This window comes from Ictalurus furcatus, chromosome 7 (genome assembly GCF_023375685.1).
Source record: "Ictalurus furcatus strain D&B chromosome 7, Billie_1.0, whole genome shotgun sequence".
In the NCBI taxonomy this organism is placed as follows: Eukaryota; Metazoa; Chordata; class Actinopteri; order Siluriformes; family Ictaluridae; genus Ictalurus; species Ictalurus furcatus.
The window spans coordinates 28,567,798-28,582,527 of NC_071261.1; positions in this window are offsets into that span (position 1 = coordinate 28,567,798).

Genomic DNA, 14,730 nt, shown 5'->3' on the forward strand with positions numbered 1-14,730 from the left:
AACTAAAGCTGGCTGACAAAAGAACACTAATTCTGTGACAAAAGAAAAAGTTGAATTTGGTCCTCAGGGCTGTCAAGAATATTAAAATGGAGCACTACAAGAAACCCAACCTAAGGCATGTAAAGTGGGACTACAACAAATATCATACTTATCTCTAGAACTGGGCTTTGAACTCCTGCATGGGTTCTTGGGAAGACACAGTGTCACTCAGCTATGTTGAAAAAGCCACTGGCAACAAGAAAGAAACCAAGGGGACTCAAAGGCTGGTGACAAGAAGGACAGACTGAGCATGCTTCTCAAGGGGTCCAGGCACACGGATGGCTGGAATAATGGACTGAGGGGCCAACTCACCTGTCACTCCACTGGTCTATGCTTTATCAGACTAGTGGAGTATGTATGCTTGTGATCATCCCTCTGGGTGATGGATCAAACTGCGCATGCAGAAAGCCCACAAATCCTGCTATAGTCTGAAACTCTCTAGGTTTAGGTATCCACCCACACACACACACAAGCTCATCCCTTGATCTCTAAGAGCCTGATAAAAAGCTTAGCTCTTTCAGGAAGAGTTGTTGCTCAAAATACACTAAGCACTGGAAAATATATCCTTTAGTTGACCAGAAACTTGATGGTATACTGTGAAAAATAGCAAGTATTGAAGGTTTTGGTTTGAGGAGGCTGCTGAGGCTGGAGAACAGTGAGTGTTGTGGATGTAATAGAGGATATGAGCTGTTCAATTTTCTGCTCAAGGACACACTGTGGCTGAACAGACTTTCTACATCCATTAGAGTTTGGAAACAGATTTTAGTGATTTTATAGCCCTTTGTTCAAGTGTATCATGTTTTGTTTCATACTTTTCAAAACTCTGTTTCTCTCAAGGTTTCTTCCTTATACCAATGTGAGGATTGTTCCTTGACACCGTTGGTCCTGGCCCGGTCATTAGAGACCAAGATCTGAACCCAGATTTCTATAACATTTACAACCCCAATTCCAAAAAAGTTGGGACGCTGTGTAAAATGTAAATAAAAACAGAATGCAATGATTTGCAAATCTCATAAACCCGTATGTTATACGTAATAGAACATAGAAAACACATTAAATGTTGAAACTGAGGAAATGTACCGTTTTAAGGAAAAAAAGAAGGTCATTTTAAATTTGATGGCCGCAAGACGTCTCAAAAATGTAAAGTTGGGGCAACAAAAGGCTGGAAAAGTAAATGTTACTAAAAAGAAACAGCTGGAGGAATATTTTACAACTAATTAGGTTAATTGGCAACAGGTCAGTAACATGATTGGGTATAAAAAGAGTATCTTAAAGAGACAGTCTCTCAGAAGTAAAGATGAGATGGAATCTGGATGGAAGCGTATGTTGTTCTAAAACCTGTATATACCTTTCGGCATTGGCAGTGCATTTCCAGAGGTGCAAGCTGCCCATTCCATAGGCACTGATGCACCCCATACCATCAGAGATGCTTTTGAACTGAGCACTGATAAAAAGCCAGATGGTCCCTCTCCTCTTTAGTCCTCTTTAGTTTAGAGGACGCGGCGTCCATGGTTTCCAAAAAGAATTTCAAATTTCGATTCGTCTGACCACAGAACAGTTTTCCACTTTGCCTCAGTCCATTTTAAATGAGCTTTGGCCCGGAGAAGACGGTTGCGTTTCTGGATCATGTTCACATATGGCTTCTTCTTTGCATGATAGAGCTTTAACCAGTGTTTGTGGATGGCACGGTGAACTGTGTTCACAGACAATGAGTTCTGGAGGTGTTTCTGAGACCATGCAGTGATTTCCATTACAGAATCATGCCTGTTTTTAATGCAGTGCCACCTGAGGGCCCGAAGCTGTATTGATTCGGTATTCAATATTCAGTATTTAATATTGCCCAATGCAATATTGATTTTCACCCTTGTCCCTTGCACACTGTGACAAATCCATAGCGGAATAGTTAGAATCCATATGCAGTCGTTCTTTATTTCAGAAGTTACAAAGCAAACAATCCAGGGCATCAGGCAGAGTCGTGGTCAAAGGGGAAAACACGGTATAAACACAGAGAGGCAGATAAACAGCAAACAAATCCAAATGAAAGGCTAAATGGCAGAAGCCACAAAAACAGGAATAGGTCAGAGCACAAAGAAACAGAGTCAGTAGCATGGCTTGGTATGGCAGAATAACACTGGCAATACTTCACAAAGGGAAGTGGTAGCTGAATGGCTTATAAAGCAAAAAAACCAGAAGTGAACTCCTATGACGGCTCCCTCTGGTGGCTGGAGGAACTGTTTGTGGGCTGAGGTGTTACACGCACAGATTTCTCCAGATTTTCAGAATCTTTTGATGATGTCACGTACTGTAGATGATGAGATATTCCTAGTCTTCACAATTTTACGCTGAGGAACATTATTCTGAAAGTGTTCCACAAATTGTAGATGCAGTTTTTCGCAGTTTGCTGAACTTCTACACATCTTTATTCCTCAAAAACCTCTCTAAGATGCTCTTTTATTCCCAATCATGTTACTGATCTGTTGCCAATTAGCCTGCAGCTGTTTCTTTTTAGCAACACTTATTTTTCCAGCCTTTTGTTGCCCCGTCCCAACTTTTTTTGAGATGTGTTGCGGCCATCAAATTAAAGATTCCCTTTAGATTTTTTTTTCTGAAAATAGTACATTTCCTCAGTTTAAACATTTGATATGTTTTCTATGTTCTATTGTGAGCAACATACGGGTTTATGAGATTTGCAGATCATTACATTCTGTTTTTATTTACATTTTACACAGCGTCCCAACTTTTCTGGAATTGGGGTTGTACATTTACATTTATTCAATTAGCAGACGCTTTTATCCAAAGTGACTCACAAATGAGGAAATACAAGCAAAGTGATGTATCAAGCATAGAACAGTACAAGTAGTGCTACTATACAAGATTTATAATTGAGTTCTAGAGAAGCAAAGTGTGCAGAGTAGAGGTGTAAGAGCCAGAGTGAGTTATTTATTTTTAATTTTTTTTAAATGGGGGGGGGGGGGCAAATTAGGGGTTAGTTAAGTGTTCATGGCAGAGGTGGATCTTTAGCCGTTCTTTGGAGATGGTGAGAGATTCTGCGGTCCAGATTGAGGTTAGAAGTTCATTCCACCACTGAGGGACAGTTAGTGTGAAGGTTCTGGAAAGGGACCTCGTGCCTTAATGAGTAGGCGCTACTAAGCGTCAGTTGTTCACCGATCCGAGGTTGCGTGAGGGAATGTAAGCCTCAAGGAGAGTTTTAATTGGGGGGTGCTGTTCCAGACAAAATCTTGTACGTGAACCTCAAGGCCTTGAATTTGATACGGGCTGCTACAGGAAGCCAGTGGAGGGAGAGGAAGAGGGGTGTGATGTGGGTTCTTTTGGGCTGGTTGAAGACGAGGCGTGCTGCTGCATTCTGAATCATCTGAAGGGGTTTCATGGAGCTGGCTGGGAGGCCCGAGTGTCGTGCGTTGCAGTAGTCCAGTTATGAGCTAACTATGCTTTGTGAAAAAAAAAAAACCTCTATTTGTAAAAGCATCATAGCATTCTAAAAATAAAATTGAATGAGTTAAGCTTATGAAGTTGATCTGGCTATAGGTTATCTTTTTCATCTTGTTGACTATGACTTGGTCTGAAAAAAAAAAAAAAAATACACCCCAACAACTCACTCAACTTCATATTCTAGATCGCAAATGTTTCAGCATTATTTGGTCTGTAACACTGATTTAATAACGAATAATGAATTCAATATGGTGTCGTACTTTATTTGGGTGCATAAAATAATCCCACAGCTTGTCATACAGCCCTGGGAAATGAAGTGACATATTGGATTGCATGGCAGAGTAGCATCACAACTATTCATAATGACAGTTTCATAAATACTTCCTATCCAGGTCACTGTGCAAATATAATATGTCAAAAATAGATCATGAAATAGTTCTTAAGACTGCTCTGCTTTTGGAGAGAAAGTGAGGTGCGAGGAGGGGGTTGAACTCTGTGCACTAATTGAAGGAGAAAATCTGGCAATAAGAATGTTTTAACCATTTAGCAGAGGAAAAACTGTCATTTATCTTGTAATGGAATTTTTACATATCACCATTGTAATTTCCTCACAGCTGATAAATTTGGGTCTGGAATGCCAAATAGTTCAGATCTTCCTGACAAGAATGTCTGCCATCATTTCCAACGCAAATTAAAGCATATACCAATGGCATAAAGATAACAAACACCTGATAGAGATATAGTGTATATTTTCTCACGACCAACTGGAACCATTCAGCAGTATGTAAAATATCCTGAAAGTGTAGCACTGCCACCTAACAGCTCCAGGGTCGCTGCTTTGATCCTTGAGTCTGTACGGAGCTTCTTATTTTCTCCTCACGTAAATGTGAGGTTCCTCCAGGTTCTCCCACGAAAACATGTTGTTACACATTTTGTCTGAGGGAATACTGAAGCAGACAAAAGCACATATGGTCTGCTGGAAATATCTCTGCCCATGCCCTAATGAGTTGAAATCTTCTCTGGAGAGGAAAAAGTGTCAGAATTTTTTTTCCATCTACTGTTTCAACAAGAAAGGTTCATTTTGCTACTAAGAATTAAATAAATAATCCAGGGTTAATTAAATGTTCAGGGCAGAAGTAGTTGGCCTCCTCCTGGAGTTTCACACTCCCGCAGTTAGTTTTAACAGACATTTACCATCTAATGTGGTCAAATATTTAAGTGGGTGTATGTGTGTGTGTGTGTGTGTGTGTTACTGGCACAAAAGAAGGCATACGATAAGTCAGTCCAGGTAACGAACATCCTAATTATGGCACACGTACCCACTCATTTACAAACGCCTCATTGGTTTATGTTTACAAATGTGTTGACACGACAGGAAAAAAACGCGTGAGATAAATATAAGCCTGGGCGTGATAGAGGATAAATGGAAATGCATCTGAAATTCACTGTAACCGGATGAACGATTGGCTTTTATGTGGTAGGCATATTTGGATACCACTACCACTACCACTACTACTCTTCCTGTTTCCCATCGGGTTTAGAGAACGTGATGCTGAACGAGTACTTTTGGAAACAGTTCAGTATTCACGTAACTGCAACGTTCTGATTTCAAACACATTCGCCCTCCACGTACGACCATGCCGTGTGTCATGTGCGTATGTATATATACATGTATGTGTGTTCTTACATAACCTTCTGTAATAAAATCTAAAGATGCAATCCAAACCACTTTTTTTTTGTTCTTTTTTTTTTCTTTTTTTTTTTCCTACAAACATTTTGATCTCAACTGTTGTTTCCATGGCAACCAAACCCACTCGAATTTGTGCAAAAAAGAGTTGCTGTACAATAGAGCGAGCTCTCCCACAGAAAAGCTGCTCCATCCCGAGGGCAGATTCCGATCCAGCGTGCGGAGTCAGGCTTTCGATCCTGCTCCGGCCGGACTGAACTGGACCAACATGGTCACCAGAGAAACACCACTGAGCTCATGCACATGCTCCCAGCGGTGATCTCACGGAGGCTTTCATCAAGTAGTTGAAGAGCATCCTGGAGGTTCTTAAAAATCTAACCAGTATCCGGAGACATTGGCATGTCCAGGTTTTTAGATATGTGGTGGTGAAGGAGGGGTAAGAGAGGCACTGCAGGAAGACTGGTTGAAATGATTACCCAGAGGCCATAGGAGAAGAAGACCTCAAGAGGCCTGGACTAAAAAACGTTTGCATTTTCAAGAGAGGGGTAGGGTCCCTGAGAGACTACCATTGCACAGGGAACAGAAATTCAGAAACGCATGGAACCATCTAATAATATACAGTATATAGGACAAGACGCGATTGCAGAATGTCCGATTTGTTCCTTGGTGCAAATTGAATGGCCACACAATGACCTTACTGTCTTGGCTTTGTAGTAGCTCTATAGTACCTACTACTGAATGGTGAAAAAACATGATAGAGTCTCTCTAACACAGCATGCAGGAGATGGAAATCTCCTAGAACACTGTTAAAACCCACGAGTGTACCTTGAAGCTCCTATGTAGCCATTGACCAGCATAACCAAATGGGGGCCAGCTAGGCATGTAGTGTTTCATAACAAGATGGACAGCAACTCCCCTCTCGAAGAGAGATCACCCAGGCTTAGAATTTGAATGAGCACAATGACCAAACGTGTCTCCTCCTGGAGGAATTCGGCATCCTCTGCATGGAATCTGTGCATCATCCATTCAATCGATATCCATTTTGAATTCTATAAATGGAAAAACGAACCGTTAAAAACAAACAAATGTGGATTGTTCCAAATGAAACAAGCAATTCAAATCAAATGGGAAAAGGAAAATGAGAAAAAGATTCATTAATTTCCTTCTTCCATTTTCCATTCTTAACAATATATTGGGAAAGATTTCATGTCCGTTCTAGCAACCATATTATCCTGATCAACCTTGATACAACTTTTTCCTCTAGATAGTCAAGTTTGATCGACTTCTCGGCGCGCCGCCAAGACCTGAGAGGAGTCCCGGCGGGACCGATCCGAGGACCTCACTAAACCAATCCGATCAGTAGTAGCGACGGGCGGTGTGTACAAATGGCAGGGACTTAATCGACGTGCGCTTATGACCCGTGCTTACTTGGAGTTCATGGGGAATAATTGCAATCCCCAGTCCCAATCACGAATGGGGTTCAGCGGATTACCCGCACCTCTCGGCGTAGGGTAGGCACACGCTGATCCGACCATCGTGGCGCGTGTGCAGCACCGGAAATCTAAAGGGCATCACAGACCTGTTATTGCTCCATCTCGTGTGGCTGAACGCCACTTGTACCTCTGAGAAGTTGGACGCCGACTGCAAGGGACCGTGTAACTATTTATCATGCCAGAGTCTTGTTCGTTATCGGAATTAACCAGACAAAGAATGACCATCCCCCCACCCAGGGTGGACCTGGAACTGATTCCAGTAACACTGGGCAAAAGGTAGGAGAATTCACCCTGGATGGGAAGCCGTTCCATTACAGGGCACCATTCACACACGCATTCACACCTAGCGGCGATTTGGAGTATCCAATCCACATACCTGCATGTTTTTCAGCTGTGGGAGAAAACTGGAGGCAACCCATGAAAACACGACATTGACTCACGTTTTAGCACAAACCCGGTACCCTGGAGCTCTGAGGTGGCAATGCACCATATTTAGCAATGGCTAAATTCAGAAAACAATCCATGCTTGGATTTCCAAATGGGTATGGATTGAACACGACATACCGTATGGACTGTATGGTCAGGTCTGTCCGTTCCAACGGTATTATGAGTTTTTCCAACTTCAACTTATTGCTTGAATGTTTAAAATGAACTGCTATAGCAGAATAATTGTTTCATACAGCGCGTGCTTAGTGCTAAAAGTCTCTGAGACTGGTTTATACAGTACATAATTCAAGATAAATAAAAGCCTCTGAGATCATTAAGTCACATGTTAGTCTCACAGACTTTTAGCAAGTTGTACAGTATGTGCTTTATGAAACAATGAACTTGCTAGCTCAGCATTTTGGGCATGTAATATTAATGGAATTTTGATATATATATTAACTCGGGATAGCTTTTTGTCATTTTAACTAAAAGCTTATTGTTTGGAATCAGTCACATTATCCTTATAATTCAAGAAATAGTTCAGTTATACTGAAATAATAAACACTTGTTTATTATCGCCAGGGTGTATCCCGCCTTGTGCCTGATACTCCCTGGGATAGGCTCCAGGTTCTCCACGACCCGGTAGAACTAGCGGTATAGAGGATGGATGGATGGATGAAATGATAAAATGATAAACAGGAGCCAGATATTTACGTCATAAAATGAACAGATGTATTTAATCTCCACCTGTACTTATTGATTTTAGGTTAGTAGAGCTTGTTTGTTTCCAATTTTTTTTTTGATTTCTTTGATAAATCCATTGGTGAAAGCAATCGGTCTGGCTACGGTTTATTTCAAGACTAGCATCCAGATCCATGCATAGAGAAAACTAACCAACAATAAGAAAAGAAGAAAGTATTTTGGAGCAGTGTATAGAGATACTGCACCAAGAGTAAGTGGAATTTTTGCTATCATAGTCTCTTGCCGATTTTTGAGCCGTTTAATAAACCCCTTCAGTGGCACCTGAGTATCATTGGGCTTACATTATGAGTTTTTTATGATGTTCGCTGGATCAGTGCAGAATCTTTTGAGAAAACTGTGATGCGTCTCAGAATCTAAGATTACAGATACGTCTGAAAATCTGAAGACCATAGTCTTTTGAACCGATGATGTTTTTTTTTTTTCTATGATAAAAGCGGTGGAAAGATCGGTGGTAAATTCTTCGCAAAGTCAAAAATCAAAGAAGGGTTTAATGAAATTAATTACGTTGTGCTGGATTGAAAGCTTTTCCTTAGAAGCACTGCTTCCAACAGAAGTCAGCAGGCCCATAAACCCCTCTCAGCCTTGATCGCCGCAAGTCTGAAGGACGCTTATGTAATTTCTGATGGATTTTCACCTCAGCTTTGATGAGAGTGGTTTTGGTATTTTTCTTTTTTGCTTTGTTACCTGGCAACAGTCTCTGTTCTCTCAGCTTTTCTTGATCAGGTTCAAGCCTAAATCAAGCCTTACATAAAACACGCGTCGCACATGGCGTAATGTGTTCATCGTTTTCGAATTTTTTTTTTGGTTGGAAAACACTGTAAAGAGTTAAACACAGGGCATTTCCAGCACATTTTCAAGCCGAATGAATTCTCTTATACATTAGCGCATCGTGTGCAAAAAGCATTCGAACGCACTTGGCTTGCCTTGGCAGTGAATTGATTTTCTCTGTTTCTTCCCACCCACATGCCCCTATACTCTTATGCTCATTCTCTGAAAGCACTCATAGCTGCTGGTCTGCATTCATAATTGCTTCCTGTGCTCGAGTGCTTCAGTGTTTGGCATGGCTATAGCGATATAGTAGAAGCATACAAATCACATATATATTCAAGATGTCAGGATCTGTCAGGATAATGGCAGCTGGGGGGGTGGGAGACTTTCACTGAAAGAAGAAGAAAAATAAATCACACCTCATGTTCACACGAGGATGTGTGTAATGGTGATGGGTTGAAATTACCCTGTATAGTGAGGATGCTTAACAGTTTCAGATAGAGCAGCGATTCCCACATGTACACCTAAATTCCCTGTGGGTAGTTTTACGATCACAAAGGGTCTGGAAATGAATTGTGTCGGGTGTGTTAAAGCGGGAAGACATTTGCATGCAAGAAGATGCTAGAAGAGAGACCGGGAAAGGAATGAGCTCAAACGTAACAGCACAGCACTACTGAAATCTCGATTCTGTTCGGTCAGAAGGTCTTGATTCGTTTTCTATAACAGCAGCGCAGATATGTACGGTACGTCATCAGGACAAGCCGATTGTTGGGAAACGTTTCATCGATTTGTCGATATACCGTGGTGAAGCGTTCTGTAAGGAGACGTTCGTACATTTATTTACTTGTCACTGGAGACTCAGTTCCAAAAATGGAAGGAGTCTCCAGTGTCGATGCGTTGCGACAGTCAGAGACACTGCTGTAACTTTACGTTTTACACAACAGGAAAGTCTTTAGGATGGATGGCTTTCCTATTTCTTAAAACATGACATGGTGTGACTTATGAACTTAAAGAAAGAGGAACACATCGAGGCTAGTGATGGGAACAACTGTTAGTAGCTGCTATAATGTAAGTGATAACAAACACTGAATATAACTGTAAATGGATGAAAAGTACAATTATTTCATTAATAAATACATTACATTTTAATTAAATAAATCGCTATGGTATAAGAGAAATTAAACACTTAAGGATGTATTGTTATTGGAAAATAGAAATTCGCTGCATCACACCACCTTGTTGTTGACTATTTGCCTGTTACAGCATAACAGTTGTACAACTCTTATGAGTTCAGTACAGTACAGTAACTTGGATGGGATCAGAACCAGGTCACTTCATCTAATCCCATCTCTAATCACAAGAGGGTCTTTTATGGTGAGCTGCTCTCATTTCTGATAAGAAATATCCAGGGCTGTGATTAGTTTTGGCAGAAGACCTAGATTTGAGATTTTGATAGGTCTATATTTGCAGCTCTCCTCCAACAGATGTCACCAAAGCTTCAACTTTCCATCTTGATGATCTTTTTTTTTCTTCTCTTGTATTGCTTCTCAGTTCAATTTCCAAAAATTCAGTGTAACAAAGAAAAGGATTGTTTGAAGTGACACTTGATCTTAAAACACCTACAACACCTGACCAGCTCACGTTCTTTACCAGAGTCTGAGGAACTTGTTTCAAGAAAGTCTTCAATAGTTTAATAGTTGAAGTAATAAAATATCACTAACAGAATTTTTTTTTATTACATGCACTATTTAAATGAATGGTGTCAGAAAAGGCTCTTTAGAGTGATTAATGACTGGTGGATCGACAGATGAATGGATGGATGGACTGATGGCTGTGTAGATGGATGGTTGGATGAATGGATAAACAAATGAATATATGGATGGATAGGTTCATGGATATACTGTATGTATGGATGAATGGGTGGATGAATGAAGGATGGGTGGATGAATGTTGGATGGATGGATGGACAGATGAGTAGATGGATGAATGATGATTGGATGGATACTGAATGAATGGATGTTCAAAAATGTGGACTGTTGGATGGCTGAGCGACAAACTGATAGATAATGGATGGATGGATGAATGGATGGATGGATGTGTTAGTGGTGGATGGATGGATGGATGGATGGATAGGTTTATGGATATACTCTATGTATGGATGAATGGGTGGATGAATGAAGGACGGATGGATGAATATTGGATAGATGGACAGGTAAGAAGATGTATGTATGGATGGACAGATGAGTAGATGGATAAATGATGAATGGATGGATGGATTTTCAGATGAGTGGACAGACAGATGGATGAATGAATGATGAATGGATAGATAATGGAAGGATGAGTGGACGGATGGATGAATGGATAGATAATGGATGGATGGATGGATGAGTGGATGGATGGATGAATGGGCAGACAAGTGGATGGATGGATGAATGGACAGATGAGTGGATGGATGTATGAATGGTTAGATGAGTGGACGGATGGATGGATGGATGAATGATGAATGGTTAGATAATGGATGGCTGGATGAGTGGATGGATGGATGAATGGATAGATAATGGATGGATGGATGAATGGATAGATAATGGATGGATGATGGATGAGTGGACGGATGGATGAATGGACAGACGAGTGGATGGATGGATGAATGGACACGTGAGAGGACAGTTGGATGGATGAATGAATGATGAATGGTTGGATAATGGATGGCTGGATGAGTGGATGGATGATGAATGGACAGATGAGTGGACGGATGGATGAATGGATAGATAATGGATGGATGGATGGATGAGTGGATGGATGGATGAATGGACAGATGAGTGGATGGATGGATGAATGGACAGATGAGTGAATGGATGGATGAATGGACAGATGAGTGGATGGATGGATGAATGGATAGATAATGGATGGATGGATGAATGGACAGATGAGTGGATGGATGGATGAATGGACAGATGAGTGGATGGATGGATGAATGGACAGATGAGCGGACGGATGGATGAATGGACAGATGAGTGAATGGATGGATGAATGGACAGATGAGCGGACGGATGGATGAATGGATAGATAATGGATGAATGGATAGATGAGTGGACGGATGGATGAATGGACAGATGAGCGGACGGATGGATGAATGGATAGATAATGGATGGATGGATGAATGGACAGATGAGCGGACGGATGGATGAATGGATAGATGAGTGGACGGATGGATGAATGGATAGATAATGGATGAATGGATAGATGAGTGGACGGATGGATGAATGGACAGATGAGCGGACGGATGGATGAATGGACAGATGAGCGGACGGATGGATGAATGGATAGATGAGCGGACGGATGGATGAATGGACAGACGAGTGGACGGATGGATGAATGGACAGACGAGTGGACGGATGGATGAATGGACAGACGAGTGGACGGATGGATGAATGGACAGACGAGTGGACGGATGGATGAATGGACAGACGAGTGGACGGATGGATGAATGGACAGACGAGTGGACGGATGGATGAATGGACAGACGAGTGGACGGATGGATGAATGGATAGATGAGTGGACGGATGGATGAATGGATAGATAATGGATGAATGGATAGATGAGTGGACGGATGGATGAATGGACAGAGGAGTGGACGGATGGATGAATGGATAGACGAGTGGACGGATGGATGAATGGACAGACGAGTGGACGGATGGATGAATGGACAGACGAGTGGACGGATGGATGAATGGACAGACGAGTGGACGGATGGATGAATGGACAGAGGAGTGGACGGATGGATGAATGGACAGACGAGTGGACGGATGGATGAATGGACAGACGAGTGGACGGATGGATGAATGGACAGACGAGTGGACGGATGGATGAATGGACAGACGAGTGGACGGATGGATGAATGGACAGACGAGTGGACGGATGGATGAATGGACAGACGAGTGGACGGATGGATGAATGGACAGATGGTTCTTTAGAACGAGATGAAATTTTCAGTTCCTTAACATTCAGTCCTTGAGTGCTGAACCATTTCTTTGCTGATGAGGCAATACAATGAATCAATATTTTACACAGATCTTTCCACACACTGGTAACATTTATGGAGAGGAATTTTTCAGTTCTCCAGAGCACCAACAAGAATGATTCAAGATCAATTACTCAAAAATATTCTCCAGTAAATACAAACCTGTTTATTTTATAGCATCACTCTATAAAAGAACCTTTTCTAGGACCTGAGCTGGAACCCGAATAAACATTTTTGTGAGGTCCACACTCCAGAATTGTGTCATAATATATATACTGTACCACAACACCAAGTGTGTACTAGAGCAATTGCTCATTTTTAATCTCCATCATGTTTTCCCTAAATTCTTCCATAAACTTCTTGGACTCTAATTGGACCGTTACATGTTACTGAGTTAAATATTTTGGCTTAACAAAATAGCTGAAGTGTTGTAATTGTTGGAGCCTGCTGATTTCTAAATCAATACATTAGTTAATAATGAAAACCATGCACACACACTTTCTCGTGTTCTTTCTGTGTTGGTTTCCTCCAGTTTTTTTAGGTGTGAATGCCCCGAATTATGAATGAGTGTATGAATGTGTGTACATGGCACTCGTTCTGTGGTGGGCATCCTGGATTCCTGCCTCACGCTTAGTGTTCCTTGGGAAGGCTCTGGATCCAGCGTGACCCTGATCAGGATATAGCAATTAATGAAGACTTAATGAATTAAATTACTTAAGAATGAATGTTATGAAGGGACGTCAAAGGACGTCTATAGCAAGTGGATGACTTTGAAACCCACTAGTCCTACCATGCCAACAATCTAGCTTCACATGGGGGGAAAAAAAAAACATATAGACCAGTTAGTTGACTAGCTAGCAAACCTATTGTAATAAAGTAATTAATGCGACATAAAGTGTAGTTTGACTCCAGTATTTCACAATGTAAAGTAGTGAGTGTACAGCTTGTGTAACAGTGTAAATTTGCTGTCCCCTCAAGATAACTCAACACACAGCCGTTAATGTCTAAACCGCTGGCAACAAAAGTGAGTACACCCCTAAGTGAAAATGTCCAAATTGGGCCCAATTAGCCATTTTCCCTCCGCGGTGTCATGTGACTTGTTAGTGTTACAAGGTCTCAGGTGTGAATGGGGAGCAGGTGTGTTAAATTTGGTGTCATCGCTCTCACACTCCCTCATACTGGTCACTGGAAGTTCAACATGGCACCTCATGGCAAAGAACTCTCTGAGAATCTGAAAAAAAGAATTGTTGCTCTACATAAAGATGGCCTGGGCTATAAGAAGATTGCCAAGACCCTGACACTGAGCTGGAGCATGGTGGCCAAGAGCATACAGCGGTTTAACAGGACAGGTTCCACTCAGAACAGGCCTCGCCATGGTCGACCAAAGAAGTTGAGTGCACGTGCTCAGCGTCATATCCAGAGGTTGTCTTTGGGAAATAGACGTATGAGTGCTGCCAGCATTGCTGCAGAGGTTGAAGGGGTGGGGGGTCAGCCTGTCAGTGCTCAGACCATAAGCCACACACTGCATCAAATTGGTCTGCATGGCTGTCGTCCCAGAAGGAAGCCTCTCCTAAAGATGATGCACAAGAAAGCCCGCAAACAGTTTGCTGAAGACAAGCAGACTAAGGACATGGATTACTGGAACCATGTCCTGTGGTCTGATGAGACCAAGATAAACTTATTTGGTTCAGAGGGTGTCAAGCGTGTGTGGCGGCAACCAGGTGAGGAGTACAAAGACAAGTGTGTCTTGCCTACAGTCAAGCATGGTGGTGGGAGTGTCATGGTCTGGGGCTGCATGAGTGCTGCCGGCACTGGGGAGCTACAGTTCATTGAGGAAACCATGAATGCCAACATGTACTGTGACATACTGAAGCAGAGCATGATCCCAGCATGTATTCCAGCATGATAACGACCCCAAACACACCTCCAAGACGACCACTGCCTTGCTAAAGAAGCTGAGGGTGAAGGTGATGGACTGGCCAAGCATGTCTCCAGACTTAAACCCTATTGAGCATCTGTGGGGCATCCTCAAACGGAAGGTGGAAGAGCACAAGGTCTCTAACATCCACCAGCTCCATGATGTC